Source organism: Pseudophryne corroboree, unplaced genomic scaffold (genome assembly GCF_028390025.1).
Source record: "Pseudophryne corroboree isolate aPseCor3 unplaced genomic scaffold, aPseCor3.hap2 scaffold_481, whole genome shotgun sequence".
Taxonomy (NCBI): Eukaryota; Metazoa; Chordata; class Amphibia; order Anura; family Myobatrachidae; genus Pseudophryne; species Pseudophryne corroboree.
The window spans coordinates 358,885-386,184 of NW_026970093.1; the positions used below are offsets into that span (position 1 = coordinate 358,885).

The 27,300-nt window shown below is 50.3% G+C and overlaps 35 non-coding genes and 4 pseudogenes across 35 annotated transcripts; 26 read left to right on the forward strand and 13 right to left on the reverse strand.

The window, feature by feature from the left end:
• Window positions 1–1,087: 1,087 nt before the first annotated feature.
• Window positions 1,088–1,251, forward strand: LOC135029052 (U1 spliceosomal RNA). The gene has a single exon (XR_010225262.1). It is a non-coding gene; the product is annotated as a U1 spliceosomal RNA (small nuclear RNA).
• Window positions 1,252–1,403: 152 nt separating this feature from the next.
• On the forward strand, window positions 1,404–1,566 carry LOC135028954 (U1 spliceosomal RNA). Its single transcript, XR_010225177.1, has one exon. It is a non-coding gene; the product is annotated as a U1 spliceosomal RNA (small nuclear RNA).
• Window positions 1,567–2,240: 674 nt separating this feature from the next.
• On the forward strand, window positions 2,241–2,404 carry LOC135028822 (U1 spliceosomal RNA). Its single transcript, XR_010225050.1, has one exon. It is a non-coding gene; the product is annotated as a U1 spliceosomal RNA (small nuclear RNA).
• A 152-nt stretch (window positions 2,405–2,556) lies between these two features.
• LOC135028970 (U1 spliceosomal RNA) lies at window positions 2,557–2,719 on the forward strand. Its single transcript, XR_010225193.1, has one exon. It is a non-coding gene; the product is annotated as a U1 spliceosomal RNA (small nuclear RNA).
• A 674-nt stretch (window positions 2,720–3,393) lies between these two features.
• On the forward strand, window positions 3,394–3,557 carry LOC135028870 (U1 spliceosomal RNA). Its single transcript, XR_010225096.1, has one exon. It is a non-coding gene; the product is annotated as a U1 spliceosomal RNA (small nuclear RNA).
• A 152-nt stretch (window positions 3,558–3,709) lies between these two features.
• LOC135029027 (U1 spliceosomal RNA) lies at window positions 3,710–3,872 on the forward strand. Its single transcript, XR_010225242.1, has one exon. It is a non-coding gene; the product is annotated as a U1 spliceosomal RNA (small nuclear RNA).
• A 674-nt stretch (window positions 3,873–4,546) lies between these two features.
• On the forward strand, window positions 4,547–4,710 carry LOC135028824 (U1 spliceosomal RNA). The gene has a single exon (XR_010225051.1). It is a non-coding gene; the product is annotated as a U1 spliceosomal RNA (small nuclear RNA).
• Window positions 4,711–4,862: 152 nt separating this feature from the next.
• Window positions 4,863–5,025, forward strand: LOC135028971 (U1 spliceosomal RNA). The gene has a single exon (XR_010225194.1). It is a non-coding gene; the product is annotated as a U1 spliceosomal RNA (small nuclear RNA).
• Window positions 5,026–5,699: 674 nt separating this feature from the next.
• On the forward strand, window positions 5,700–5,863 carry LOC135029063 (U1 spliceosomal RNA). Its single transcript, XR_010225273.1, has one exon. It is a non-coding gene; the product is annotated as a U1 spliceosomal RNA (small nuclear RNA).
• A 152-nt stretch (window positions 5,864–6,015) lies between these two features.
• Window positions 6,016–6,151, forward strand: LOC135029074 (U1 spliceosomal RNA; annotated as a pseudogene).
• An 835-nt stretch (window positions 6,152–6,986) lies between these two features.
• On the forward strand, window positions 6,987–7,150 carry LOC135029065 (U1 spliceosomal RNA). The gene has a single exon (XR_010225274.1). It is a non-coding gene; the product is annotated as a U1 spliceosomal RNA (small nuclear RNA).
• A 670-nt stretch (window positions 7,151–7,820) lies between these two features.
• LOC135028916 (U1 spliceosomal RNA) lies at window positions 7,821–7,984 on the forward strand. Its single transcript, XR_010225141.1, has one exon. It is a non-coding gene; the product is annotated as a U1 spliceosomal RNA (small nuclear RNA).
• Window positions 7,985–8,136: 152 nt separating this feature from the next.
• On the forward strand, window positions 8,137–8,300 carry LOC135029123 (U1 spliceosomal RNA). The gene has a single exon (XR_010225306.1). It is a non-coding gene; the product is annotated as a U1 spliceosomal RNA (small nuclear RNA).
• Window positions 8,301–10,723: 2,423 nt separating this feature from the next.
• LOC135029075 (U1 spliceosomal RNA) lies at window positions 10,724–10,887 on the forward strand. Its single transcript, XR_010225278.1, has one exon. It is a non-coding gene; the product is annotated as a U1 spliceosomal RNA (small nuclear RNA).
• A 152-nt stretch (window positions 10,888–11,039) lies between these two features.
• LOC135028955 (U1 spliceosomal RNA) lies at window positions 11,040–11,202 on the forward strand. Its single transcript, XR_010225178.1, has one exon. It is a non-coding gene; the product is annotated as a U1 spliceosomal RNA (small nuclear RNA).
• Window positions 11,203–11,876: 674 nt separating this feature from the next.
• On the forward strand, window positions 11,877–12,040 carry LOC135028826 (U1 spliceosomal RNA). The gene has a single exon (XR_010225053.1). It is a non-coding gene; the product is annotated as a U1 spliceosomal RNA (small nuclear RNA).
• Window positions 12,041–12,192: 152 nt separating this feature from the next.
• On the forward strand, window positions 12,193–12,355 carry LOC135028973 (U1 spliceosomal RNA). The gene has a single exon (XR_010225196.1). It is a non-coding gene; the product is annotated as a U1 spliceosomal RNA (small nuclear RNA).
• Window positions 12,356–13,029: 674 nt separating this feature from the next.
• On the forward strand, window positions 13,030–13,193 carry LOC135028845 (U1 spliceosomal RNA). Its single transcript, XR_010225072.1, has one exon. It is a non-coding gene; the product is annotated as a U1 spliceosomal RNA (small nuclear RNA).
• A 152-nt stretch (window positions 13,194–13,345) lies between these two features.
• On the forward strand, window positions 13,346–13,481 carry LOC135029076 (U1 spliceosomal RNA; annotated as a pseudogene).
• A 701-nt stretch (window positions 13,482–14,182) lies between these two features.
• LOC135028891 (U1 spliceosomal RNA) lies at window positions 14,183–14,346 on the forward strand. The gene has a single exon (XR_010225116.1). It is a non-coding gene; the product is annotated as a U1 spliceosomal RNA (small nuclear RNA).
• Window positions 14,347–14,497: 151 nt separating this feature from the next.
• Window positions 14,498–14,660, forward strand: LOC135028934 (U1 spliceosomal RNA). Its single transcript, XR_010225159.1, has one exon. It is a non-coding gene; the product is annotated as a U1 spliceosomal RNA (small nuclear RNA).
• A 674-nt stretch (window positions 14,661–15,334) lies between these two features.
• Window positions 15,335–15,498, forward strand: LOC135028827 (U1 spliceosomal RNA). Its single transcript, XR_010225054.1, has one exon. It is a non-coding gene; the product is annotated as a U1 spliceosomal RNA (small nuclear RNA).
• Window positions 15,499–15,650: 152 nt separating this feature from the next.
• On the forward strand, window positions 15,651–15,813 carry LOC135029099 (U1 spliceosomal RNA). Its single transcript, XR_010225291.1, has one exon. It is a non-coding gene; the product is annotated as a U1 spliceosomal RNA (small nuclear RNA).
• Window positions 15,814–16,487: 674 nt separating this feature from the next.
• On the forward strand, window positions 16,488–16,651 carry LOC135029192 (U1 spliceosomal RNA). The gene has a single exon (XR_010225365.1). It is a non-coding gene; the product is annotated as a U1 spliceosomal RNA (small nuclear RNA).
• Window positions 16,652–16,803: 152 nt separating this feature from the next.
• Window positions 16,804–16,939, forward strand: LOC135029050 (U1 spliceosomal RNA; annotated as a pseudogene).
• Window positions 16,940–17,794: 855 nt separating this feature from the next.
• Window positions 17,795–17,957, reverse strand: LOC135028935 (U1 spliceosomal RNA). Its single transcript, XR_010225160.1, has one exon. It is a non-coding gene; the product is annotated as a U1 spliceosomal RNA (small nuclear RNA).
• A 466-nt stretch (window positions 17,958–18,423) lies between these two features.
• On the forward strand, window positions 18,424–18,586 carry LOC135029013 (U1 spliceosomal RNA). Its single transcript, XR_010225228.1, has one exon. It is a non-coding gene; the product is annotated as a U1 spliceosomal RNA (small nuclear RNA).
• An 821-nt stretch (window positions 18,587–19,407) lies between these two features.
• Window positions 19,408–19,570, reverse strand: LOC135028985 (U1 spliceosomal RNA). The gene has a single exon (XR_010225207.1). It is a non-coding gene; the product is annotated as a U1 spliceosomal RNA (small nuclear RNA).
• A 152-nt stretch (window positions 19,571–19,722) lies between these two features.
• On the reverse strand, window positions 19,723–19,886 carry LOC135028825 (U1 spliceosomal RNA). The gene has a single exon (XR_010225052.1). It is a non-coding gene; the product is annotated as a U1 spliceosomal RNA (small nuclear RNA).
• A 674-nt stretch (window positions 19,887–20,560) lies between these two features.
• On the reverse strand, window positions 20,561–20,723 carry LOC135028956 (U1 spliceosomal RNA). Its single transcript, XR_010225179.1, has one exon. It is a non-coding gene; the product is annotated as a U1 spliceosomal RNA (small nuclear RNA).
• A 142-nt stretch (window positions 20,724–20,865) lies between these two features.
• On the reverse strand, window positions 20,866–21,029 carry LOC135028886 (U1 spliceosomal RNA). The gene has a single exon (XR_010225111.1). It is a non-coding gene; the product is annotated as a U1 spliceosomal RNA (small nuclear RNA).
• A 674-nt stretch (window positions 21,030–21,703) lies between these two features.
• On the reverse strand, window positions 21,704–21,866 carry LOC135029020 (U1 spliceosomal RNA). The gene has a single exon (XR_010225235.1). It is a non-coding gene; the product is annotated as a U1 spliceosomal RNA (small nuclear RNA).
• A 152-nt stretch (window positions 21,867–22,018) lies between these two features.
• On the reverse strand, window positions 22,019–22,182 carry LOC135028913 (U1 spliceosomal RNA). Its single transcript, XR_010225138.1, has one exon. It is a non-coding gene; the product is annotated as a U1 spliceosomal RNA (small nuclear RNA).
• A 674-nt stretch (window positions 22,183–22,856) lies between these two features.
• Window positions 22,857–23,019, reverse strand: LOC135028957 (U1 spliceosomal RNA). The gene has a single exon (XR_010225180.1). It is a non-coding gene; the product is annotated as a U1 spliceosomal RNA (small nuclear RNA).
• Window positions 23,020–23,171: 152 nt separating this feature from the next.
• Window positions 23,172–23,335, reverse strand: LOC135028897 (U1 spliceosomal RNA). Its single transcript, XR_010225122.1, has one exon. It is a non-coding gene; the product is annotated as a U1 spliceosomal RNA (small nuclear RNA).
• A 699-nt stretch (window positions 23,336–24,034) lies between these two features.
• LOC135029117 (U1 spliceosomal RNA) lies at window positions 24,035–24,169 on the reverse strand (annotated as a pseudogene).
• A 152-nt stretch (window positions 24,170–24,321) lies between these two features.
• LOC135028914 (U1 spliceosomal RNA) lies at window positions 24,322–24,485 on the reverse strand. Its single transcript, XR_010225139.1, has one exon. It is a non-coding gene; the product is annotated as a U1 spliceosomal RNA (small nuclear RNA).
• A 674-nt stretch (window positions 24,486–25,159) lies between these two features.
• LOC135029084 (U1 spliceosomal RNA) lies at window positions 25,160–25,322 on the reverse strand. The gene has a single exon (XR_010225279.1). It is a non-coding gene; the product is annotated as a U1 spliceosomal RNA (small nuclear RNA).
• Window positions 25,323–25,474: 152 nt separating this feature from the next.
• LOC135029193 (U1 spliceosomal RNA) lies at window positions 25,475–25,638 on the reverse strand. Its single transcript, XR_010225366.1, has one exon. It is a non-coding gene; the product is annotated as a U1 spliceosomal RNA (small nuclear RNA).
• Between the last annotated feature and the right edge of the window lie 1,662 nt (window positions 25,639–27,300).

Genomic DNA, 27,300 nt, shown 5'->3' on the forward strand with positions numbered 1-27,300 from the left:
ATGATCAACAAGTCACAAGGGCAAACACTCAGGGCTTGAGGCGTAGATCTTAGGACCAGCTGCTACAAGCATGGCAGAGGTGTCACTATCACTGGTGACACCCAGAAAGGTAGCGAGGGAGATTGTAATGCAGTGCGCGCAGATAAACAGCGCAATGGTAAAAAGGAGGCATGGTTTCATAGGTAGGGGCGTGGCCTGGTGGCCTGAATCTACATTTTGTTGCTCCGGGTGTCCCGGGGGTTGGGGGCTGCACCCGGGGACTAGTGTGTGAGCTGTGCTGGCTCCTGCACAGTGACAGGGCATGGCCACCCAGCATGACGCCTCCCTTCTTGACCATGCAGTCGCACTGCAGTTCAGCGTGATCATAAAAAATGGTGTAGGCTCCTGCTGGTGCAGGCTGTAGAGAAAAGCTGCTGTGACCACGCCCCCTGTGTCTCCTCCATTGCAGACCCCATTTTGAAGCCTTGCCCCCGGACTAAGAGAAAAGTATGCCCTTGCGCACTATCCTGACTTCTCCTCCCGTCTGCTTAATTTGTGCCTTCCAACGCACAATGCGAACAACAGGTGGTGCTGCAGGGCCCACACCCTTTTACTTGCCTTACAGAACAGCTCTGGAGCTGTTACAGTGCCCAGCTGCTGCAAGAAATCAGCTTGAATGCTTCAGGGGATGGGGCATGGCCAACATGAGCCCCACACCAAAGGAGGGTGGGGGTGTTTAATGCGAACTAGGGGTCATCCAAGCACTGCAAAAGGCCGCCATGCCCTGCATGCCCCTTTTCTCTTTTCATATGCAGATGAGGGTTCCAGTCAACTTTGGCCCACTGCTTGGATAACATCACCGTATGCAAATCCGTCTGCTGCAGACCTTCCCCAAGGAGTGCTTGTACTAGTTGTTGCATATGGTTTGATATTTGATGGTGCTTCAGTATTAGGCAGCCTTCCGCCCTCCCATGTTCATCTGAAAAGATGTGGTCTCCCTGCAGTTGTTGTCCCCAGATGAGAGTTCCCTTGTGCTGCCTCAGTTGAATCTCCTTTACTTGACAGAGATGTGCCTGAGCAGCGGCCCTCACCAGCCCTATCCCAAATCATACTTATTTTGCATAGGAGATACCATGGTCATGAAGATTGTTCTCCCAGGGTGAGGTTCATTCATTGCATTCTGGGTATGCTGACCCCTGTGATTTTCCCAAATGTGGGAAACTCGACTGCATTATTTGTGGTAGTGGGGGACTGTGTTTGTGCTTTCCTCTGGTCAGCTCTGGTAAAAGTCAGATTTCTTTGTCTCAGATCTTCCTCTAGCCTTGTTCTTCTTTCGAGAGTTCCCTTGTGCTGCCTCAGTTGGATCTCTTTCACTTGACAGGGGGGTGCCCGAACAGCGACCCTCCCCAGCTCTAGCCCAACTCCTACTTACCTGCCAGGTGAGATACTATGATCATGAAGGTGCTTCTCCCAGGGCAAGGCTCACCCATTGCACTCTGGGTGTGCTGCCCCTGCGATTTCCCCAAATGTGGGAAACTTGACTGCATAATTTGTGTTTCCCCTGGTCGGCTCTCGTATAATTCAGATCTCTTTGTCTCAGGTCTCTCTCCAGCCTAGTTTGCTGTCTGTTTCCACTTCTCTTTTCTTCAACCGCTCCCTTCTATACCCTTGTGCACTATCCTGACTTCTCCTCCCGTCTGCTTACTTTGTGCCTTCCAATGCACAATGCAAACTACAGGTAGTGCTGCAGGGCCCACACCCTTTTACTTGCCTTACAGAGCAGCTCTGGAGCTGTTACAGTGCCCAGCTGCTGCAAGAAATCAGCTTGAATGCTTCAGGGGATGGGGCATGGCCAACATGAGCCCCACACCAAAGGAGGGTGGAGGTGTTTAATGCGAACTAGGGGTCATCCAAGCACCACAAAAGGCCGCCATGCCCTGCACGCCCCTTTTCTCTTTTCATATGCAGATGAGGGTTGAAGCCAACTTTGACCCACTGCTTGGATGACATCACCGTATGCAAATCCGTCTTCTGCAGAACTTCCCCCAGGAATGCTTGCACTAGTTGTTGCATTTGGTTTGTTGTTTGGGGGTGCTTCAGTATTAGGCAGCCTTCTGCCCTCCCATGTTCATCTGAAAATATGTGTTCTCCCTGCAGTTGTTGTCCCCAGATGAGAGTTCCCTTGTGCTGCCTCAGTTGAATCTCCTTTACTTGACAGAGATGTGCATGAGCAGCGGCCCTCCCCAGCCCTATTCCAAATCATACTTATTTTGCATAGGAGATACCATGGTCATGAAGATTGTTCTCCCAGGGTGAGGTTCATTCATTGCATTTTGGGTATGCTGACCCCTGTGATTTCCCCAAATGTGGGAAACTTGACTGCATTATTTGTGGTAGTGGGGGACTGTGTTTGTGCTTTCCTCTGGTCAGCTCTGGTAAAAGTCAGATTTCTTTGTCTCAGATTTTCCTCTAGCCTTGTTCTTCTTTCGAGAGTTCCATTGTGCTGCCTCAGTTGGATCTCCTTCACTTGACAGGGGGGTACCCGAGCAGCGACCCTCCCCAGCTCTAGCCCAACTCCTACTTACCTGCCAGGTGAGATACTATGATCATGAAGGTGCTTCTCCCAGGGCAAGGCTCACCCATTGCACTCTGGGTGTGCTGCCCCTGCGATTTCCCCAAATGTGGGAAACTTGACTGCATAATTTGTGTTTCCCCTGGTCGGCTCTCGTATAATTCAGATCTATTTGTCTCAGGTCTCTCTCCAGCCTAGTTTGCTGTCTGTTTCCACTTCTCTTTTCTTCAGCCGCTCCCTTCTATACCCTTGTGCACTATCCTGACTTCTCCTCACGTCTGCTTACTTTGTGCCTTCCAATGCACAATGCAAACTACAGGTAGTGCTGCAGGGCCCACACCCTTTTACTTGCCTTACAGAGCAGCTCTGGAGCTGTTACAGTGCCCAGCTGCTGCAAGAAATCAGCTTGAATGCTTCAGGGGATGGGGCATGGCCAACATGAGCCCCACACCAAAGGAGGGGGGAGGTGTTTAATGCGAACTAGGGGTCATCCAAGCACTGCAAAAGGCCGCCATGCCCTGCATGCCCCTTTTCTCTTTTCATATGCAGATGAGGGTTCCAGTCAACTTTGGCCCACTGCTTGGATAACATCACCGTATGCAAATCCGTCTGCTGCAGACCTTCCCCCAGGAGTGCTTGTACTAGTTGTTGCATATGGTTTGATATTTGATGGTGCTTCAGTATTAGGCAGCCTTCCGCCCTCCCATGTTCATCTGAAAAGATGTGGTCTCCCTGCAGTTGTTGTCCCCAGATGAGAGTTCACTTGTGCTGCCTCAGTTGAATCTCCTTTACTTGACAGAGATGTGCCTGAGCAGCTGCCCTCACCAGCCCTATCCCAAATCATACTTATTTTGCATAGGAGATACCATGGTCATGAAGATTGTTCTCCCAGGGTGAGGTTCATTCATTGCATTCTGGGTATACTGACCCCTGTGATTTTCCCAAATGTGGGAAACTCGACTGCATTATTTGTGGTAGTGGGGGACTGTGTTTGTGCTTTCCTCTGGTCAGCTCTGGTAAAAGTCAGATTTCTTTGTCTCAGATCTTCCTCTAGCCTTGTTCTTCTTTCGAGAGTTCCCTTGTGCTGCCTCAGTTGGATCTCTTTCACTTGACAGGGGGGTGCCCGAACAGCGACCCTCCCCAGCTCTAGCCCAACTCCTACTTACCTGCCAGGTGAGATACTATGATCATGAAGGTGCTTCTCCCAGGGCAAGGCTCACCCATTGCACTCTGGGAGTGCTGCCCCTGCGATTTCCCCAAATGTGGGAAACTTGACTGCATAATTTGTGTTTCCCCTGGTCGGCTCTCGTATAATTCAGATCTCTTTGTCTCAGGTCTCTCTCCAGCCTAGTTTGCTGTCTGTTTCCACTTCTCTTTTCTTCAACCGCTCCCTTCTATACCCTTGTGCACTATCCTGACTTCTCCTCCCGTCTGCTTACTTTGTGCCTTCCAATGCACAATGCAAACTACAGGTAGTGCTGCAGGGCCCACACCCTTTTACTTGCCTTACAGAGCAGCTCTGGAGCTGTTACAGTGCCCAGCTGCTGCAAGAAATCAGCTTGAATGCTTCAGGGGATGGGGCATGGCCAACATGAGCCCCACACCAAAGGAGGGTGGAGGTGTTTAATGCGAACTAGGGGTTATCCAAGCACCGCAAAAGGCCGCCATGCCCTGCACGCCCCTTTTCTCTTTTCAAATGCAGATGAGGGTTGAAGCCAACTTTGACCCACTGCTTGGATGACATCACCGTATGCAAATCCGTCTTCTGCAGAACTTCCCCCAGGAATGCTTGCACTAGTTGTTGCATTTGGTTTGTTGTTTGGGGGTGCTTCAGTATTAGGCAGCCTTCTGCCCTCCCATGTTCTTCTGAAAATATGTGTTCTCCCTGCAGTTGTTGTCCCCAGATGAGAGTTCCCTTGTGCTGCCTCAGTTGAATCTCCTTTACTTGACAGAGATGTGCATGAGCAGCGGCCCTCCCCAGCCCTATTCCAAATCATACTTATTTTGCATAGGAGATACCATGGTCATGAAGATTGTTCTCCCAGGGTGAGGTTCATTCATTGCATTTTGGGTATGCTGACCCCTGTGATTTCCCCAAATGTGGGAAACTTGACTGCATTATTTGTGGTAGTGGGGGACTGTGTTTGTGCTTTCCTCTGGTCAGCTCTGGTAAAAGTCAGATTTCTTTGTCTCAGATTTTCCTCTAGCCTTGTTCTTCTTTCGAGAGTTCCATTGTGCTGCCTCAGTTGGATCTCCTTCACTTGACAGGGGGGTACCCGAGCAGCGACCCTCCCCAGCTCTAGCCCAACTCCTACTTACCTGCCAGGTGAGATACTATGATCATGAAGGTGCTTCTCCCAGGGCAAGGCTCACCCATTGCACTCTGGGTGTGCTGCCCCTGCGATTTCCCCAAATGTGGGAAACTTGACTGCATAATTTGTGTTTCCCCTGGTCGGCTCTCGTATAATTCAGATCTATTTGTCTCAGGTCTCTCTCCAGCCTAGTTTGCTGTCTGTTTCCACTTCTCTTTTCTTCAGCCGCTCCCTTCTATACCCTTGTGCACTATCCTGACTTCTCCTCCCGTCTGCTTACTTTGTGCCTTCCAATGCACAATGCAAACTACAGGTAGTGCTGCAGGGCCCACACCCTTTTACTTGCCTTACAGAGCAGCTCTGGAGCTGTTACAGTGCCCAGCTGCTGCAAGAAATCAGTTTGAATGCTTCAGGGGATGGGGCATGGCCAACATGAGCCCCACACCAAAGGAGGGGGGAGGTGTTTAATGCGAACTAGGGGTCATCCAAGCACTGCAAAAGGCCGCCATGCCCTGCATGCCCCTTTTCTCTTTTCATATGCAGATGAGGGTTCCAGTCAACTTTGGCCCACTGCTTGGATAACATCACCGTATGCAAATCCGTCTGCTGCAGACCTTCCCCCAGGAGTGCTTGTACTAGTTGTTGCATATGGTTTGATATTTGATGGTGCTTCAGTATTAGGCAGCCTTCCGCCCTCCCATGTTCATCTGAAAAGATGTGGTCTCCCTGCAGTTGTTGTCCCCAGATGAGAGTTCACTTGTGCTGCCTCAGTTGAATCTCCTTTACTTGACAGAGATGTGCCTGAGCAGCTGCCCTCACCAGCCCTATCCCAAATCATACTTATTTTGCATAGGAGATACCATGGTCATGAAGATTGTTCTCCCAGGGTGAGGTTCATTCATTGCATTCTGGGTATGCTGACCCCTGTGATTTTCCCAAATGTGGGAAACTCGACTGCATTATTTGTGGTAGTGGGGGACTGTGTTTGTGCTTTCCTCTGGTCAGCTCTGGTAAAAGTCAGATTTCTTTGTCTCAGATCTTCCTCTAGCCTTGTTCTTCTTTCGAGAGTTCCCTGGTGCTGCCTCAGTTGGATCTCCTTCACTTCACAGGGGGGAACCCGAGCAGCGACCCTCCCCAGCTCTAGCCCAACTCCTACTTACCTGCCAGGTGAGATACTATGATCATGAAGGTGCTTCTCCCAGGGCAAGGCTCAACCATTGCACTCTGGGTGTGCTGCTCCTGCGATTTCCCCAAATGTGGGAAACTTGACTGCATAATTTGTGTTTCCCCTCGTCGGCTCTCGTATAATTCAGATCTCTTTGTCTCAGGTCTCTCTCCAGCCTAGTTTGCTGTCTGTTTCCACTTCTCTTTTCTTCAGCCGCTCCCTTCTATACCCTTGTGCACTATCCTGACTTCTCCTCCCGTCTGCTTACTTTGTGCCTTCCAATGCACAATGCAAACTACAGGTAGTGCTGCAGGGCCCACACCCTTTTACTTGCCTTACAGAGCAGCTCTGGAGCTGTTACAGTGCCCAGCTGCTGCAAGAAATCAGCTTGAATGCTTCAGGGGCTGGGGCATAGCCAACATGAGCCCCACACCAAAGGAGGGTGGAGGTGTTTAATGCAAACTAGGGGTCAGCCAAGCGCCGCAAAAGGCCACCATGCCCTGCACGCCCCTTTTCTCTTTTCATATGCAGACGAGGGTTGAAGCCAACTTTGACCCACTGCTTGGATGACATCACCATATGCAAATCCATCTGCGGCAGGCCTTCCCCCAGGAATGCTTGCACTAGTTGTTGCATTTGGTTTGTTGTTTGGGGGTGCTTCAGTATTAGGCAGCCTTCTGCCCTCCCATGTTCATCTTCAGGGGATGGGGCATGGCCAACATGAGCCCCACACCAAAGGAGGGTGGAGGTGTTTAATGCGAACTAGGGGTCATCCAAGCACCGCAAAAGGCCGCCATGCCCTGCACGCCCCTTTTCTCTTTTCATATGCAGATGAGGGTTGAAGCCAACTTTGACCCACTGCTTGGATGACATCACCGTATGCAAATCCGTCTTCTGCAGAACTTCACTTGACAGGGGGGTGCCCGAGCAGCGACCCTCCCCATCTCTAGCCCAACTCCTACTTACCTGCCAGGTGAGATACTATGATCAGGAAGGTGCTTCTCCCAGGGCAAGGCTCACCCATTGCACTCTGGGTGTGCTGCTCCTACGATTTCCCCAAATGTGGGACACTTGACTGCATAATTTGTGTTTCCTCTAGTCGGCTACTCGTATAATTCAGATCTCTTTGTCTCAGGTCTCTCTCCAGCCTAGTTTGCTGTCTGTTTCCACTTCTCTTTTCTTGAGCCGCTGCCTTCTATGCCCTTGTGCACTCTCCTGACTTCTCCTGTCTGCTTACTTTGTGCCTTCCAACGCACAATGCAAACTACAGGTAGTGCTGCAGGGCCCACACCCTTTTACTTGCCTTTCAGAGCAGCTCTGGAGCTGTTACAGTGCCCAGCTGCTGCAAGAAATCAGCTTGAATGCTTCAGGGGCTGGGGCATAGCCAACATGAGCCCCACACCGACGGAGGGTGGAGGTGTTTAATGCGAACTAAGGGTCATCCAAGCGCCGCAAAAGGCCGCCATGCCCTGCATACCCCTTTTCTCTTTTCATATGCAGATGAGGGTTCCAGCCAACTTTGGCCCACTGCTTGGATGACATCACCGTATGCAAATCCGTCTTCTGCAGACCTTCCCCCAAGAATGCTTGTACTAGTTGTTGCATTTGGTTTGTTGTTTGGGGTGCTTCAGTATTAGGCAGCCTTCAGCTCTCCCATGTTCATCTGAAAATATGTGTTCTCCCTGCAGTTGTTGTCCCCAGATGAGAGTACCCTTGTGCTGCCTCAGTTGAATCTCCTTTACTTGAAAGAGATGTGCCTGAGCAGCGGCCCTCCCCAGCCCTATCCCAAATCATACTTATTTTGCATAGGAGATACCATGGTCATGAAGATTGTTCTCCCAGGGTGAGGTTCATTCATTGCATTCTGGGTATGCTGACCCCTGTGATTTCCCCAAATGTGGGAAACTCGACTGCATTATTTGTGGTAGTGGGGGACTGTGTTTGTGCTTTCCTCTGGTCAGCTCTGGTAAAAGTCAGATTTCTTTGTCTCAGATCTTCCTCTAGCCTTGTTCTTTTTTTGAGAGTTTCCTTGTGCTGCCTCAGTTGGATCTCCTTCACTTGACAGGGGGGTGCCCGAGCAGCGACCCTCCCCAGCTCAAGCCCAACTCCTACTTACCTGCCAAGTGAGATACTATGATCAGGAAGGTGCTTCTACCAGGGCAAGGCTCACCCATTGCACTCTGGGTGTGCTGCTCCTACGATTTCCCCAAATGTGGGACACTTGACTGCATAATTTGTGTTTCCTCTGGTCGGCTACTCGTATAATTCAGATCTCTTTGTCTCAGGTCTCTCTCCAGCCTAGTTTGCTGTCTGTTTCCACTTCTCTTTTCTTGAGCCCCTGCCTTCTATGCCCTTGTGCACTCTCCTGACTTCTCCTGTCTGCTTACTTTGTGCCTTCCAACGCACAATGCAAACTACAGGTAGTGCTGCAGGGCCAACACCCTTTTACTTGCCTTACAGAGCAGCTCTGGAGCTGTTACAGTGCCCAGCTGCTGCAAGAAATCAGCTTGAATGCTTCAGGGGCTGGGGCATAGCCAACATGAGCAGCAAGATGCAGCACTGGACTATTAGTAATGTACTGTTGTATGCTGAGCACCACAATGCAGCACAAGACAATGAGCAGTGATACTGAGCACTGATGAGGATACTACTGAGAACTGACACTGAGCAGGAGAGACACACTACTAGTATTACTGAGCAGCAATAAGTAACCACTGATACTGGGCACTGATATTGAGATTTCCACTGAGAGAACATAGCCACGTCCTCTCCGCTCTCTCTTCAATGCACGAGTAAAAATGGCGGCAACGCGCAGCTCTTTATATGGAATCCGAATCTCGCGAGAATCCGACAGCGGGATGATGACATTTTCCCTTGTTCAGGTTTTCCGAGTCAGGCGGGAACAACCGAGCCTGCCACGGACCAGTGTAAACCACGTGGAGTTCGTCGGGAATTCGGTTCTCGGAGAACCGAACCCGCTCCTCTATATATACTATATTACTATGTTACTGTAGTATACAGAACACCACAATGCAATGAGCAGTGATAGTGAGCACTGATGAGGATACTAGAACTGACACTGAGCAGCAAGATGCAGCACTGGACTATTAGTAATGTACTGTAGTATGCTGAGCACCACAATGCAGCACAAGACAATGAGCAGTGATACTGAGCACTGATGAGGATACTACTGAGAACTGACACTGAGCAGGAGAGACACACTACTAGTATTACTGAGCAGCAATAAGTAACCACTGATACTGAGCACTGATATTGAGATTTCCACTGAGAGAACATAGCCACGTCCTCTCCGCTCTCTCTTCAATGCACGAGTAAAAATGGCAGCAACGCGCAGCTCTTTATATGGAATCCGAATCTCGCAAGAATCCGACAGCGGGATGATGACATTTCCCTTGTTCAGGTTTTCCGAGTCAGGCGGGAACAACCGAGCCTGCCTCGGACCAGTGTAAACCACGTGGAGTTCGTGGGGAATTCGGTTCTCGGAGAACCGAACCCGCTCCTCTCTACCTTATACCCATCAATTTTTTTATTTTCAATCTAAGCCCCTGCAGTTTTCTGTAAGCATCTGCTTCGCTATGATGATCAACAAGTCACAAGGGCAAACACTCAGGGCTTGAGGCGTAGATCTTAGGACCAGCTGCTACAAGCATGGCAGAGGTGTCACTATCACTGGTGACACCCAGAAAGGTGGCGAGGGAGATTGTAATGCAGTGCGCGCAGATAAACAGCGCAATGGTAAAAAGGAGGCATGGTTTCATAGGTAGGGGCGTGGCCTGGTGGCCTGAATCTACATTTTGTTGCTCCGGGTGTCCCGGGGGTTGGGGGCTGCACCCGGGGACTAGTGTGTGAGCTGTGCTGGCTCCTGCACAGTGACAGGGCATGGCCACCCAGCATGACGCCTCCCTTCTTGACCATGCTGTAATTGCAGTCGCACTGCAGTTCAGCGTGATCATAAAAAATGGTGTAGGCTCCTGCTGGTGCAGGCTGTAGAGAAAAGCTGCTGTGACCACGCCCCCTGTGTCTCCTCCGTTGCAGACCCCATTTTGAAGCCTTGCCCCCGGACTAAGAGAAAAGTATGCCCTTGCGCACTATCCTGACTTCTCCTCCCGTCTGCTTAATTTGTGCCTTCCAACGCACAATGCGAACAACAGGTGGTGCTGCAGGGCCCACACCCTTTTACTTGCCTTACAGAGCAGCTCTGGAGCTGTTACAGTGCCCAGCTGCTGCAAGAAATCAGCTTGAATGCTTCAGGGGATGGGGCATGGCCAACATGAGCCCCACACCAAAGGAGGGTGGGGGTGTTTAATGCGAACTAGGGGTCATCCAAGCACTGCAAAAGGCCGCCATGCCCTGCATGCCCCTTTTCTCTTTTCATATGCAGATGAGGGTTCCAGTCAACTTTGGCCCACTGCTTGGATAACATCACCGTATGCAAATCCGTCTGCTGCAGACCTTCCCCAAGGAGTGCTTGTACTAGTTGTTGCATATGGTTTGATATTTGATGGTGCTTCAGTATTAGGCAGCCTTCCGCCCTCCCATGTTCATCTGAAAAGATGTGGTCTCCCTGCAGTTGTTGTCCCCAGATGAGAGTTCCCTTGTGCTGCCTCAGTTGAATCTCCTTTACTTGACAGAGATGTGCCTGAGCAGCGGCCCTCACCAGCCCTATCCCAAATCATACTTATTTTGCATAGGAGATACCATGGTCATGAAGATTGTTCTCCCAGGGTGAGGTTCATTCATTGCATTCTGGGTATGCTGACCCCTGTGATTTTCCCAAATGTGGGAAACTCGACTGCATTATTTGTGGTAGTGGGGGACTGTGTTTGTGCTTTCCTCTGGTCAGCTCTGGTAAAAGTCAGATTTCTTTGTCTCAGATCTTCCTCTAGCCTTGTTCTTCTTTCGAGAGTTCCCTTGTGCTGCCTCAGTTGGATCTCTTTCACTTGACAGGGGGGTGCCCGAACAGCGACCCTCCCCAGCTCTAGCCCAACTCCTACTTACCTGCCAGGTGAGATACTATGATCATGAAGGTGCTTCTCCCAGGGCAAGGCTCACCCATTGCACTCTGGGTGTGCTGCCCCTGCGATTTCCCCAAATGTGGGAAACTTGACTGCATAATTTGTGTTTCCCCTGGTCGGCTCTCGTATAATTCAGATCTCTTTGACTATGGTCTCTCTCCAGCCTAGTTTGCTGTCTGTTTCCACTTCTCTTTTCTTCAACCGCTCCCTTCTATACCCTTGTGCACTATCCTGACTTCTCCTCCCGTCTGCTTACTTTGTGCCTTCCAATGCACAATGCAAACTACAGGTAGTGCTGCAGGGCCCACACCCTTTTACTTGCCTTACAGAGCAGCTCTGGAGCTGTTACAGTGCCCAGCTGCTGCAAGAAATCAGCTTGAATGCTTCAGGGGATGGGGCATGGCCAACATGAGCCCCACACCAAAGGAGGGTGGAGGTGTTTAATGCGAACTAGGGGTCATCCAAGCACCGCAAAAGGCCGCCATGCCCTGCACGCCCCTTTTCTCTTTTCATATGCAGATGAGGGTTGAAGCCAACTTTGACCCACTGCTTGGATGACATCACCGTATGCAAATCCGTCTTCTGCAGAACTTCCCCCAGGAATGCTTGCACTAGTTGTTGCATTTGGTTTGTTGTTTGGGGGTGCTTCAGTATTAGGCAGCCTTCTGCCCTCCCATGTTCATCTGAAAATATGTGTTCTCCCTGCAGTTGTTGTCCCCAGATGAGAGTTCCCTTGTGCTGCCTCAGTTGAATCTCCTTTACTTGACAGAGATGTGCATGAGCAGCGGCCCTCCCCAGCCCTATTCCAAATCATACTTATTTTGCATAGGAGATACCATGGTCATGAAGATTGTTCTCCCAGGGTGAGGTTCATTCATTGCATTTTGGGTATGCTGACCCCTGTGATTTCCCCAAATGTGGGAAACTTGACTGCATTATTTGTGGTAGTGGGGGACTGTGTTTGTGCTTTCCTCTGGTCAGCTCTGGTAAAAGTCAGATTTCTTTGTCTCAGATTTTCCTCTAGCCTTGTTCTTCTTTCGAGAGTTCCATTGTGCTGCCTCAGTTGGATCTCCTTCACTTGACAGGGGGGTACCCGAGCAGCGACCCTCCCCAGCTCTAGCCCAACTCCTACTTACCTGCCAGGTGAGATACTATGATCATGAAGGTGCTTCTCCCAGGGCAAGGCTCACCCATTGCACTCTGGGTGTGCTGCCCCTGCGATTTCCCCAAATGTGGGAAACTTGACTGCATAATTTGTGTTTCCCCTGGTCGGCTCTCGTATAATTCAGATCTATTTGTCTCAGGTCTCTCTCCAGCCTAGTTTGCTGTCTGTTTCCACTTCTCTTTTCTTCAGCCGCTCCCTTCTATACCCTTGTGCACTATCCTGACTTCTCCTCCCGTCTGCTTACTTTGTGCCTTCCAATGCACAATGCAAACTACAGGTAGTGCTGCAGGGCCCACACCCTTTTACTTGCCTTACAGAGCAGCTCTGGAGCTGTTACAGTGCCCAGCTGCTGCAAGAAATCAGCTTGAATGCTTCAGGGGATGGGGCATGGCCAACATGAGCCCCACACCAAAGGAGGGGGGAGGTGTTTAATGCGAACTAGGGGTCATCCAAGCACTGCGAAAGGCCGCCATGCCCTGCATGCCCCTTTTCTCTTTTCATATGCAGATGAGGGTTCCAGTCAACTTTGGCCCACTGCTTGGATAACATCACCGTATGCAAATCCGTCTGCTGCAGACCTTCCCCCAGGAGTGCTTGTACTAGTTGTTGCATATGGTTTGATATTTGATGGTGCTTCAGTATTAGGCAGCCTTCCGCCCTCCCATGTTCATCTGAAAAGATGTGGTCTCCCTGCAGTTGTTGTCCCCAGATGAGAGTTCACTTGTGCTGCCTCAGTTGAATCTCCTTTACTTGACAGAGATGTGCCTGAGCAGCTGCCCTCACCAGCCCTATCCCAAATCATACTTATTTTGCATAGGAGATACCATGGTCATGAAGATTGTTCTCCCAGGGTGAGGTTCATTCATTGCATTCTGGGTATGCTGACCCCTGTGATTTTCCCAAATGTGGGAAACTCGACTGCATTATTTGTGGTAGTGGGGTACTGTGTTTGTGCTTTCCTCTGGTCAGCTCTGGTAAAAGTCAGATTTCTTTGTCTCAGATCTTCCTCTAGCCTTGTTCTTCTTTCGAGAGTTCCCTGGTGCTGCCTCAGTTGGATCTCCTTCACTTCACAGGGGGGAACCCGAGCAGCGACCCTCCCCAGCTCTAGCCCAACTCCTACTTACCTGCCAGGTGAGATACTATGATCATGAAGGTGCTTCTCCCAGGGCAAGGCTCAACCATTGCACTCTGGGTGTGCTGCTCCTGCGATTTCCCCAAATGTGGGAAACTTGACTGCATAATTTGTGTTTCCCCTCGTCGGCTCTCGTATAATTCAGATCTCTTTGTCTCAGGTCTCTCTCCAGCCTAGTTTGCTGTCTGTTTCCACTTCTCTTTTCTTCAGCCGCTCCCTTCTATACCCTTGTGCACTATCCTGACTTCTCCTCCCGTCTGCTTACTTTGTGCCTTCCAATGCACAATGCAAACTACAGGTAGTGCTGCAGGGCCCACACCCTTTTACTTGCCTTACAGAGCAGCTCTGGAGCTGTTACAGTGCCCAGCTGCTGCAAGAAATCAGCTTGAATGCTTCAGGGGCTGGGGCATAGCCAACATGAGCCCCACACCAAAGGAGGGTGGAGGTGTTTAATGCAAACTAGGGGTCAGCCAAGCGCCGCAAAAGGCCACCATGCCCTGCACGCCCCTTTTCTCTTTTCATATGCAGATGAGGGTTGAAGCCAACTTTGACCCACTGCTTGGATGACATCACCGTATGCAAATCCGTCTTCTGCAGAACTTCCCCCAGGAATGCTTGCACTAGTTGTTGCATTTGGTTTGTTGTTTGGGGGTGCTTCAGTATTAGGCAGCCTTCTGCCCTCCCATGTTCATCTGAAAATATGTGTTCTCCCTGCAGTTGTTGTCCCCAGATGAGAGTTCCCTTGTGCTGCCTCAGTTGAATCTCCTTTACTTGACAGAGATGTGCCTGAGCAGCGGCCCTCCCCAGCTCTATCCCAAATCATACTTATTTTGCATAGGAGATACCATGGTCATGAAGATTATTCTCCCAGGGTGAGGTTCATTCATTGCATTATGGGTATGCTGACCCCTGTGATTTCCCCAAATGTGGGAAACTCGACTGCTTTATTTGTGGTAGTGGGGGACTGTGTTTGTGTTTTCCTCTGGTCAGCTCTGGTAAAAGTCAGATTTCTTTGTTCAGATCTTCCTCTAGCCTTGTTCTTCTTTCGAGAGTTCCCTTGTGCTGCCTCAGTTGGATCTCCTTCACTTGACAGGGGGGTGCCCAAGCAGAGACCCTCCCCAGCTCTAGCCCAACTCCTACTTACCTGCCAGGTGAGATACTATGATCATGAAGGTGCTTCTCCCAGGGCAAGGCTCACCCATTGCACTCTGGGTGTGCTGCCCCTGCGATTTCCCTAAATGTGGGAAACTTGACTGCATAATTTGTGTTTCCCCTGGTCGGCTCTCGTGTAATTCAGATCTCTTTGTCTCAGGTCTCTCTCCAACCTAGTTTGCTGTCTGTTTCCACTTCTCTTTTCTTCAGCCGCTCCCTTCTATACCCTTGTGCACTATCCTGACTTCTCCTCCCGTCTGCTTACTTTGTGCCTTCCAATGCACAATGCAAACTACAGGTAGTGCTGCAGGGCCCACACCCTTTTACTTGCCTTACAGAGCAGCTCTGGAGATGTTACAGTGCCCAGCTGCTGCAAGAAATCAGCTTGAATGCTTCAGGGGATGGGGCATGGCCAACATGAGCCCCACACCAAAGGAGGGTGGAGGTGTTTAATGCGAACTAGGGGTCATCCAAGCACTGCAAAAGGCCGCCATGCCCTGCACGCTCCTTTTCTCTTTTCATATGCAGATGAGGGTTGAAGCCAACTTTGACCCACTGCTTGGATGACATCACCGTATGCAAATCCGTCTTCTGCAGAACTTCCCCCAGGAATGCTTGCACTAGTTGTTGCATTTAGTTTGTTGTTTGGGGGTGCTTCAGTATTAGGCAGCCTTCTGCCCTCCCATGTTCATCTGAAAATATGTGTTCTCCCTGCAGTTGTTGTCCCCAGATGAGAGTTCCCTTGTGCTGCCTCAGTTGAATCTCCTTTACTTGACAGAGATGTGCATGAGCAGCGGCCCTCCCCAGCCCTATTCCAAATCATACTTATTTTGCATAGGAGATACCATGGTCATGAAGATTGTTCTCCCAGGGTGAGGTTCATTCATTGCATTTTGGGTATGCTGACCCCTGTGATTTCCCCAAATGTGGGAAACTTGACTGCATTATTTGTGGTAGTGGGGGACTGTGTTTGTGCTTTCCTCTGGTCAGCTCTGGTAAAAGTCAGATTTCTTTGTCTCAGATTTTCCTCTAGCCTTGTTCTTCTTTCGAGAGTTCCCTTGTGCTGCCTCAGTTGGATCTCCTTCAGTTTACAGGGGGGTACCCGAGCAGCGATCCTCCCCAGCTCTAGCCCAACTCCTACTTACCTGCCAGGTGAGATACTATGATCATGAAGGTGCTTCTCCCAGGGCAAGGCTCACCCATTGCACTCTAGGTGTGCTGCTCCTGCGATTTCCCCAAATGTGGGAAACTTGACTGCATAATTTGTGTTTCCCCTGGTCGGCTCTCGTATAATTCAGATCTCTTTGTCTCAGGTCTCTCTCCAGCCTAGTTTGCTGTCTGTTTCCACTTCTCTTTTCTTGAGCCGCTCCCTTCTATGCCCTTGCGCACTATCCTGACTTCTCCTCCTGTCTGCTTACTTTGTGCCTTCCAACGCACAATGCGAACTACAGGTAGTGCTGCAGGGCCCACACCCTTTTACTTGCCCTACAGAGCAGCTCTGGAGCTGTTACAGTGCCCAGCTGCTGCAAGAAATCAGCTTGAATGCTTCAGGGGCTGGGGCATAGCCAACATGAGCCCCACACCAAAGGAGGGTGGAGGTGTTTAATGCAAACTAGGGGTCAGCCAAGTGCCGCAAAAGGCCACCATGCCCTGCACGCCCCTTTTCTCTTTTCATATGCAGACGAGGGTTGAAGCCAACTTTGACCCACTGCTTGGATGACATCACCATATGCAAATCCATCTGCGGCAGGCCTTCCCCCAGGAATGCTTGCACTAGTTGTTGCATTTGGTTTGTTGTTTGGGGGTGCTTCAGTATTAGGCAGCTTTCTGCCCTCCCATGTTCATCTGAAAATATATGTTCTCCCTGCAGTTGTTGTCCCCAGATGAGAGTTCCCTTGTGCTGCCTCAGTTGAATCTCCTTTACTTGACAGAGATGTGCATGAGCAGCGGCCCTCCCCAGCCCTATTCCAAATCATACTTATTTTGCATAGGAGATACCATGGTCATGAAGATTTTTCTCCCAGGGTGAGGTTCATTCATTGCATTTTGGGTATGCTGACCCCTGTGATTTCCCCAAATGTGGGAAACTCAACTGCATTATTTGTGGTAGTGGGGGACTGTGTTTGTGCTTTCCTCTGGTCAGCTCTAGTAAAAGTCAGATTTCTTTGTCTCACATTTTCCTCTAGCCTTGTTCTTCTTTCGAGAGTTCCCTTGTGCTGCCTTTGTTGGATCTCCTTCACTTTACAGGGGGGTACCCGAGCAGCGACCCTCCCCAGCTCTAGCCCAACTCCTACTTACCTGCCAGGTGAGATACTATGATCATGAAGGTGCTTCTCCCAGGGCAAGGCTCACCCATTGTACTCTGGGTGTGCTGCTCCTGCGATTTCCCCAAATGTGGGAAACTTGACTGCATAATTTGTGTTTCCCCTCGTCGGCTCTCGTATAATTCAGATCTCTTTGTCTCAGGTCTCTCTCCAGCCTAGTTTGCTGTCTGTTTCCACTTCTCTTTTCTTCAGCCGCTCCCTTCTATACCCTTGTGCACTATCCTGACTTCTCCTCCCATCTGCTTACTTTGTGCCTTCCAATGCACAATGCAAACTACAGGTAGTGCTGCAGGGCCCACACCCTTTTACTTGCCTTACAGAGCAGCTCTGGAGCTGTTACAGTGCCCAGTTGCTGCAAGAAATCAGCTTGAATGCTTCAGGGGCTGGGGCATAGCCAACATCAGCCCCACACCGAAGGAGGGTGGAGGTGTTTAATGCAAACTAGGGGTCAGTCAAGCGCCGCAAAAGGCCACCATGCCCTGCACGCCCCTTTTCTGTTTTCATATGCAGATGAGGGTTGAAGCCAACTTTGACCCACTGCTTGGATGACATCACCATATGCAAATCCATCTGCGGCAGGCCTTCCCCCAGGAATGCTTGCACTAGTTGTTGCATTTGGTTTGTTGTTTGGGGGTGCTTCAGTATTAGGCAGCCTTCTGCTGCACCCTGCTTTGGTGTGGGGCTCATGTTGGCCATGCCCCATCCCCTGAAGCTTTCAAGCAGATTTCTTGCAGCAGCTGGGCACTGTAACAGCTCAAGAGCTGCTCTGTAAGGCAAGTAAAAGGGTGTGGGCCCTGCAGCACTACCTGTAGTTTGCATTGTGCATTGGAAGGCACAAAGTAAGCAGACGGGAGGAGAAGTCAGGATAGTGCACAAGGGTATAGAAGGGAGCGGCTGAAGAAAAGAGAAGTGGAAACAGACAGCAAACTAGGCTGGAGAGAGATCTGAGACAAAGAGATCTGAATTATACGATAGCCGACCAGGGGAAACACAAATTATGCAGTCAAGTTTCCCACATTTGGGGAAATCGCAGGGGCAGCACACCCAGAGTGCAATGGGTGAGCCTTGCCCTGGGAGAAGCACCTTCATGATCATAGTATCTCACCTGGCAGGTAAGTATGAGTTGGGCTAGAGCTGGGGAGGGTCGCTGCTCGGGCACCCCCCTGTTATGTGAAGGAGATCCAACTGAGGCAGCACAAGGGAACTCTCAAAAGAAGAACAAGGCTAGAGGAAGATCTGAAACAAAGAAATCTGACTTTTACCAGAGCTGACCAGAAGAAAACACAAACACAGTCCCCCACTACCACAAATAAAGCAGTCGAGGTGAGGTTCATTCATTGCATTTTGGGTATGCTGACCCCTGTGATTTCCCCAAATGTGGGAAACTCGACTGCTTTATTTGTGGTTGGGGGACTGTGTTTGTGTTTTCTTCTGGTCAGCTCTGGTAAAAGTCAGATTTCTTTGTTTCAGATCTTCCTCTAGCCTTGTTCTTCTTTTGAGAGTTCCCTTGTGCTGCCTCAGTTGGATCTCCTTCACTTAACAGGGGGGTGCCCGAGCAGCGACCCTCCCCAGCTCTAGCCCAACTCCTACTTACCTGCCAGGTGAGATACTATGATCATGAAGGTGCTTCTCCCAGGGCAAGGCTCACCCATTGCACTCTGGGTGTGCAGCCCCTGCGATTTCCCCAAATGTGGGAAACTTGACTGCATAATTTGTGTTTCCCCTGGTCGGCTCTCGTATAATTCAGATCTCTTTGTCTCAGATCTCTCTCCAGCCTAGTTTGCTGTCTGTTTCCACTTCTCTTTTCTTCAGCCGCTCCCTTCTATACCCTTGTGCACTATCCTGACTTCTCCTCCCGTCTGCTTACTTTGTGCCTTCCAATGCACAATGCAAACTACAGGTAGTGCTGCAGGGCCCACACCCTTTTACTTGCCTTACAGAGCAGCTCTGGAGCTGTTACAGTGCCCAGCTGCTGCAAGAAATCTGCTTGAATGCTTCAGGGGATGGGACATGGCCAACATGAGCCCCACACCAAAGGAGGGTGGAGCAGAAGGCTGACTAATACTGAAGCACCCCCAAACAACAAACCAAATGCAACAACTAGTGCAAGCATTCCTGGGGGAAGGCCTGCCGCAGATGGATTTGCATATGGTGATGTCATCCAAGCAGTGGGTCAAAGTTGGCTTCAACCCTCGTCTGCATATGAAAACAGAAAAGGGGCGTGCAGGGCATGGTGGCCTTTTGCGGCGCTTGACCGACCCCTAGTTTGCATTAAACACCTCCACCCTCCTTCGGTGTGGGGCTCATGTTGGCTATGCCCCAGCCCCTGAAGCATTCAAGCTGATTTCTTGCAGCAGCTGGGCACTGTAACAGCTCCAGAGCTGCTCTGTAAGGCAAGTAAAAGGGTGTGGGCCCTGCAGCACTACCTGTAGTTTGCATTGTGCATTGGAAGGCACAAAGTAAGCAGACGGGAGGAGAAGTCAGGATAGTGCACAAGGGTATAGAAGGGAGCGGCTGAAGAAAAGAGAAGTGGAAACAGACAGCAAACTAGGCTGGAGAGAGACAAAGAGATCTGAATTATACGAGAGCCGACCAGGGGAAACACAAATTATGCAGTCAAGTTTCCCACATTTGGGGAAATCGCAGGAGCAGCACACCCAGAGTGCAATGGGTGAGCCTTGCCCTGGGAGAAGCACCTTCATGATCATAGTATCTCACCTGGCAGGTAAGTAGGAGTTGGGCTAGAGCTGGGGAGGGTCGCTGCTCGGGTACCCCCCTGTCAAGTGAAGGAGATCCAACTGAGGCAGCACAAGGGAACTCTCGAAAGAAGAACAAGGCAAGAGGAAAATCTGAGACAAAGAAATCTGACTTTTACCAGAGCTGACCAGAGGAAAGCACAAACACAGTCCCCCACTACCACAAATAATGCAGTTGAGTTTCCCACATTTGGGGAAATCACAGGGGTCAGCATACCCAAAATGCAATGAATGAACCTCACCCTGGGAGAACAATCTTCATGACCATGGTATCTCCTATGCAAAATAAGTATGATTTGGAATAGGGCTGGGGAGGGCCGCTGCTCTGGCACATCTCTGTCAAGTAAAGGAGATTCAACTGAGGCAGCACAAGGGAACTCTCATCTGGGGACAACAACTGCAGGGAGAACACATATTTTCAGATGAACATGGGAGGGCAGAAGGCTGCCTAATACTGAAGCACCCCCAAACAACAAACCAAATGCAACAACTAGTGCAAGCATTCCTGGGGGAAGTTCTGCAGAAGACGGATTTGCATACGGTGATGTCATACAAGCAGTGGGTCAAAGTTGGCTTCAACCCTCATCTGCATATGAAAAGAGAAAAGGGGCGTGCAGGGCATGGCGGCCTTTTGCGGTGCTTGGATGACCCCTAGTTCGCATTAAACACCTCCACCCTCCTTTGGTGTGGGGCTCATGTTGGCCATGCCCCATCCCCTGAAGCATTCAAGCAGATTTCTTGCAGCAGCTGGGCACTGTAACAGCTCCAGAGCTGCTCTGTAAGGCAAGTAAAAGGGTGTGGGCCCTGCAGCACTACCTGTAGTTTGCATTGTGCATTGGAAGGCACAAAGTAAGCAGACGGGAGGAGAAGTCAGGATAGTGCACAAGGGTATAGAAGGGAGCGGCTGAAGAAAAGAGAAGTGGAAACAGACAGCAAACTAGGCTGGAGAGAGACCTGAGACAAAGAGATCTGAATTATACGAGAGCCGACCAGGGGAAACACAAATTATGCAGTCAAGTTTCCCACATTTGGGGAAATCGCAGGGGCAGCACACCCAGAGTGCAATGGGTGAGCCTTGCCCTGGGAGAAGCACCTTCATGATCATAGTATCTCACCTGGCAGGTAAGTAGGAGTTGGGCTAGAGCTGGGGAGGGTCTCTGCTCGGGCACCCCCCTGTCAAGTGAAGGAGATCCAACTGAGGCAGCACAAGGGAACTCTCAAAAGAAGAACAAGGCTCTGAAACAAAGAAATCTGACTTTTACCAGAGCTGACCAGAGGAAAACACAAACACAGTCCCCCACTACCACAAATAAAGCAGTCGAGTTTCCCACATTTGGGGAAATCACAGGGGTCAGCATACCCAGAATGCAATGAATGAACCTCACCCTGGGAGAATAATCTTCATGACCATGGTATCTCCTATGCAAAATAAGTATGATTTGGGATAGAGCTGGGGAGGGCCGCTGCTCAGGCACATCTCTGTCAAGTTAAGGAGATTCAACTGAGGCAGCACAAGGGAACTCTCATCTAGGGACAACAACTGCAGGGAGAACACATATTTTCAGATGAACATGGGAGGGCAGACGGCTGCCTAATACTGAAGCACCCCCAAACAACAAACCAAATGCAACAACTAGTGCAAGCATTCCTGGGGGAAGGCCTGCCGCAGATGGATTTGCATATGGTGATGTCATCCAAGCAGTGGGTCAAAGTTGGCTTCAACCCTCGTCTGCATATGAAAACAGAAAAGGGGCGTGCAGGGCATGGTGGCCTTTTGCTGCGCTTGTCTGACCCCTAGTTTGCATTAAACACCTCCACCCTTCTTCGGTGTGGGGCTCATGTTGGCTATGCCCCAGCCCCTGAAGCATTCAAGCTGATTTCTTGCAGCAGCTTGGCACTGCAACAGCTCCAGAGCTGCTCTGTAAGGCAAGTAAAAGGGTGTGGGCCCTGCAGCACTACCTGTAGTTTGCATTGTGCATTGGAAGGCACAAAGTAAGCAGACGGGAGGAGAAGTCAGGATAGTGCACAAGGGTATAGAAGGGAGCGGCTGAAGAAAAGAGAAGTGGAAACAGACAGCAAACTAGGCTGGAGAGAGACCTGAGACAAAGAGATCTGAATTATACGAGAGCCGACCAGGGGAAACACAAATTATGCAGTCAAGTTTCCCACATTTGGGGAAATCGCAGGAGCAGCACACCCAGAGTACAATGGGTGAGCCTTGCCCTGGGAGAAGCACCTTCATGATCATAGTATCTCACCTGGCAGGTAAGTAGGAGTTGGGCTAGAGCTGGGGAGGGTCGCTGCTCGGGTACCCCCCTGTAAAGTGAAGGAGATCCAACTGAGGCAGCACAAGGGAACTCTCGAAAGAAGAACAAGGCTAAAGGAAAATCTGAGACAAAGAAATCTGACTTTTACCAGAGCTGACCAGAGGAAAGCACAAACACAGTCTCCCACTACCACAAATAATGCAGTCAAGTTTCCCACATTTGGGGAAATCACAGGGGTCAGCATACCCAAAATGCAATGAATGAACCTCACCCTGGGAGAAAAATCTTCATGACCATGGTATCTCCTATGCAAAATAAGTATGATTTGGAATAGGGCTGGGGAGGGCCGCTGCTCATGCACATCTCTGTCAAGTAAAGGAGATTCAACTGAGGCAGCACAAGGGAACTCTCATCTTGGGACAACAACTGCAGGGAGAACATATATTTTCAGATGAACATGGGAGGGCAGAAGGCTGCCTAATACTGAAGCACCCCCAAACAACAAACCAAATGCAACAACTAGTGCAAGCATTCCTGGGGGAAGGCCTGCCGCAGATGGATTTGCATATGGTGATGTCATCCAAGCAGTGGGTCAAAGTTGGCTTCAACCCTCGTCTGCATATGAAAAGAGAAAAGGGGCGTGCAGGGCATGGTGGCCTTTTGCGGCGCTTGGCTGACCCCTAGTTTGCATTAAACACCTCCACCCTCCTTTGGTGTGGGGCTCATGTTGGCTATGCCCCAGCCCCTGAAGCATTCAAGCTGATTTCTTGCAGCAGCTGGGCACTGTAACAGCTCCAGAGCTGCTCTGTAAGGCAAGTAAAAGGGTCTGGGCCCTGCAGCACTACCTGTAGATCGCATTGTGCGTTGGAAGGCACAAAGTAAGCAGACAGGAGGAGAAGTCAGGATAGTGCGCAAGGGCATAGAAGGGAGCGGCTCAAGAAAAGAGAAGTGGAAACAGACAGCAAACTAGGCTGGAGAGAGACCTGAGACAAAGAGATCTGAATTATACGAGAGCCGACCAGGGGAAACACAAATTATGCAGTCAAGTTTCCCACATTTGGGGAAATCGCAGGGGCAGCACACCCAGAGTGCAATGGGTGAGCCTTGCCCTGGGAGAAGCACCTTCATGATCATAGTATCTCACCTGGCAGGTAAGTAGGAGTTGGGCTAGAGCTGGGGAGGGTCGCTGTTCGGGCACCCCCCTGTCAAGTGAAAGAGATCCAACTGAGGCAGCACAAGGGAACTCTCGAAAGAAGAACAAGGCTAGAGGAAGATCTGAGACAAAGAAATCTGACTTTTTCCAGAGCTGACCAGAGGAAAGCACAAACACAGTCCCCCACTACCACAAATAATGCAGTCGAGTTTCCCACATTTGGGGAAATCACAGGGGTCAGCATACCCAGAATGCAATGAATGAACCTCACCTTGGGAGAACAATCTTCATGACCATGGTATCGCCTATGCAAAATAAGTATGATTTGGGATAGGGCTGGGGAGGGCCGCTGCTCAGGCACATCTCTGTCAAGTAAAGGAGATTCAACTGAGGCAGCACAAGGGAACTCTCATCTGGGGACAACAACTGCAGGGAGAACACATATTTTCAGATGAACATGTGAGGGCAGAAGGCTGCCTAATACTGAAGCACCCCCAAACAACAAACCAAATGCAACAACTAGTGCAAGCATTCCTGGGGGAAGGCCTGCAGCAGATGGATTTGCATATGGTGATGTCATCCAAGCAGTGGGTCAAAGTTGGCTTCAACCCTCGTCTGCATATGAAAAGAGAAAAGGGGCGTGCAGGGCATGGCGGCCTTTTGCAGCGCTTGGATGACCCCTAGTTCGCATTACACACCTCCACCCTCCTTCGGTGTGGGGCTCATGTTGGCTATGCCCCAGCCCCTGAAGCATTCAAGCTGATTTCTTGCAGCAGCTGGGCACTGTAACTGCTCCAGAGCTACTCTGTAAGGCAAGTAAAAGGGTGTGGGCCCTGCAGCACTACCTGTAGTTCGCATTGTGCGTTGGAAGGCACGAAGTAAGCAGACGGGAGAAGTCAGGATAGTGCGCAAGGGCATAGAAGGGAGCGGCTCAAGAAAAGAGAAGTGGAAACAGACAGCAAACTAGGCTGGAGAGAGACCTGAGACAAAGAGATCTGAATTATACGAGAGCCGACTAGGGGAAACACAAATTATGCAGTCACGTTTCCCACATTTGGGGAAATCGCAGGAGCAGCACACCCAGAGTGCAATGGTTGAGCCTTGCCCTGGGAGAAGCACCTTCATGATCATAGTATCTCACCTGGCAGGTAAGTAGGAGTTGGGCTAGAGCTGGGGAGGGTCGCTGCTCGGGTTCCCCCCTGTGAAGTGAAGGAGATCCAACTGAGGCAGCACCAGGGAACTCTCGAAAGAAGAACAAGGCTAGAGGAAGATCTGAGACAAAGAAATCTGACTTTTACCAGAGCTGACCAGAGGAAAGCACAAACACAGTCTCCCACTACCACAAATAATGCAGTCAAGTTTCCCACATTTGGGGAAATCACAGGGGTCAGCATACCCAAAATGCAATGAATGAACCTCACCCTGGGAGAAAAATCTTCATGACCATGGTATCTCCTATGCAAAATAAGTATGATTTGGAATAGGGCTGGGGAGGGCCGCTGCTCATGCACATCTCTGTCAAGTAAAGGAGATTCAACTGAGGCAGCACAAGGGAACTCTCATCTTGGGACAACAACTGCAGGGAGAACATATATTTTCAGATGAACATGGGAGGGCAGAGGACTGCCTAATACTGAAGCACCCCCAAACAACAAACCAAATGCAACAACTAGTGCAAGCATTCCTGGGGGAAGGCCTGCCGCAGATGGATTTGCATATGGTGATGTCATCCAAGCAGTGGGTCAAAGTTGGCTTCAACCCTCGTCTGCATATGAAAAGAGAAAAGGGGCGTGCAGGGCATGGTGGCCTTTTGCGGCGCTTGGCTGACCCCTAGTTTGCATTAAACACCTCCACCCTCCTTTGGTGTGGGGCTCATGTTGGCTATGCCCCAGCCCCTGAAGCATTCAAGCTGATTTCTTGCAGCAGCTGGGCACTGTAACAGCTCCAGAGCTGCTCTGTAAGGCAAGTAAAAGGGTGTGGGCCCTGCAGCACTACCTGTAGTTCGCATTGTGCGTTGGAAGGCACAAAGTAAGCAGACAGGAGGAGAAGTCAGGATAGTGCGCAAGGGCATAGAAGTAAGCGGCTCAAGAAAAGAGAAGTGGAAACAGACAGCAAACTAGGCTGGAGAGAGATCTGAGACAAAGAGATCTGAATTATACGAGAGCCGACCAGGGGAAACACAAATTATACAGTCAAGTTTCCCACATTTGGGGAAATCGCAGGAGCAGCACACCCAGAGTGCAATGGGTTTGCCTTGCCCTGGGAGAAGCACCTTCATGATCATAGTATCTCACCTGGCAGGTAAGTAGGAGTTGGGCTAGAGCTGGGGAGGGTCGCTGCTAGGGTACCCCCCTGTAAAGTGAAGGAGATCCAATTAAGGCAGCACAAGGGAACTCTCGAAAGAAGAACAAGGCTAGAGGAAAATCTGAGACAAAGAAATCTGACTTTTACCAGAGCTGACCAGAGGAAAGCACAAACACAGTCCCCCACTACCACAAATAATGCAGTTGAGTTTCCCACATTTGGGGAAATCACAGGGGTCAGCATACCCAAAATGCAATGAATGAACCTCACCCTGGGAGAAAAATCTTCATGACCATGGTATCTCCTATGCAAAATAAGTATGATTTGGAATAGGGCTGGGGAGGGCCGCTGCTCATGCACATCTCTGTCAAGTAAAGGAGATTTAACTGAGGCAGCACAAGGGAACTCTCATCTGGGGACAACAACTGCAGGGAGAACACATATTTTCAGATGAACATGGGAGGGCAGAAGGCTGCCTAATACTGAAGCACCCCCAAACAACAAACCAAATGCAACAACTAGTGCAAGCATTCCTGGGGGAAGTTCTGCAGAAGACGGATTTGCATACGGTGATGTCATCCAAGCAGTGGGTCAAAGTTGGCTTCAACCCTCATCTGCATATGAAAAGAGAAAAGGGGCGTGCAGGGCATGGCGGCCTTTTGCGGTGCTTGGATGACCCCTAGTTCGCATTAAACACCTCCACCCTCCTTTGGTGTGGGGCTCATGTTGGCCATGCCCCATCCCCTGGAGCATTCAAGCTGATTTCTTGCAGCAGCTGGGCACTGTAACAGCTCCAGAGCTGCTCTGTAAGGCAAGTAAAAGGGTGTGGGCCCTGCAGCACTACCTGTAGTTTGCATTGTGCATTGGAAGGCACAAAGTAAGCAGACGGGAGGAGAAGTCAGGATAGTGCACAAGGGTATAGAAGGGAGCGGCTGAAGAAAAGAGAAGTGGAAGCCTTGCCCCCGGACTAAGAGAAAAGAATGCCCTTGCACACTATCCTGACTTCTCCTCCCGTCTGCTTAATTTGTGCCTTCCAACGCACAATGCGAACAACAGGTGGTGCTGCAGGGCCCACACACTTTTACTTGCCTTACAGAACAGCTCTGGAGCTGTTACAGTGCCCAGCTGCTGCAAGAAATCAGCTTGAATGCATCAGGGGATGGGGCATGGCCAACATGAGCCCCACACCAAAGGAGGGTGGGGGTGTTTAATGCGAACTAGGGGTCATCCAAGCACTGCAAAAGGCCGCCATGCCCTGCATGCCCCTTTTCTCTTTTCATATGCAGATGAGGGTTCCAGTCAACTTTGGCCCACTGCTTGGATTTACATCACCGTATGCAAATCCGTCTGCTGCAGACCTTCCCCCAGGAGTGCTTGTACTAGTTGTTGCATATGGGCCCTCATTCCGAGTCGTTCGCTCTGTAAATTTCATCGCATCGCAGTGAAATTCTGCTTAGTACGCATGCGCAATATTCGCACTGCGACTGCGCCAAGTAATTTTACAATGAAGAAAGTATTTTTACTCACGGCTTTTTCTTCGCTCCGGCGATCGTAATGTGATTGACAGGAAATGGGTGTTACTGGGCGGAAACAGGCCGTTTTATGGGCGTGTGGGAAAAAACGCTACAGTTTCCGGAAAAAACGCAGGAGTGGCCGGAGAAACGGGGGAGTGTCTGGGCGAACTCTGGGAGTGTTTGTGACGTCAAACCAGGAACGACAAGCACTGAACTGATCGCAGATGCAGAGTAAGTCTGAAGCTACTCTGAAACTGCTAAGTAGTTTGTAATCGCAATATTGCGAATACATCGGTCGCAATTTTAAGAAGCTAAGATTCACTCCCAGTAGGCGGCGGCTTAGCGTGTGTAACTCTGCTAAAATCGCCTTGCGAGCGATCAACTCGGAATGAGGGCCATGGTTTGATATTTGATGGTGCTTCAGTATTAGGCAGCCTTCCGCCCTCCCATGTTCATCTGAAAAGATGTG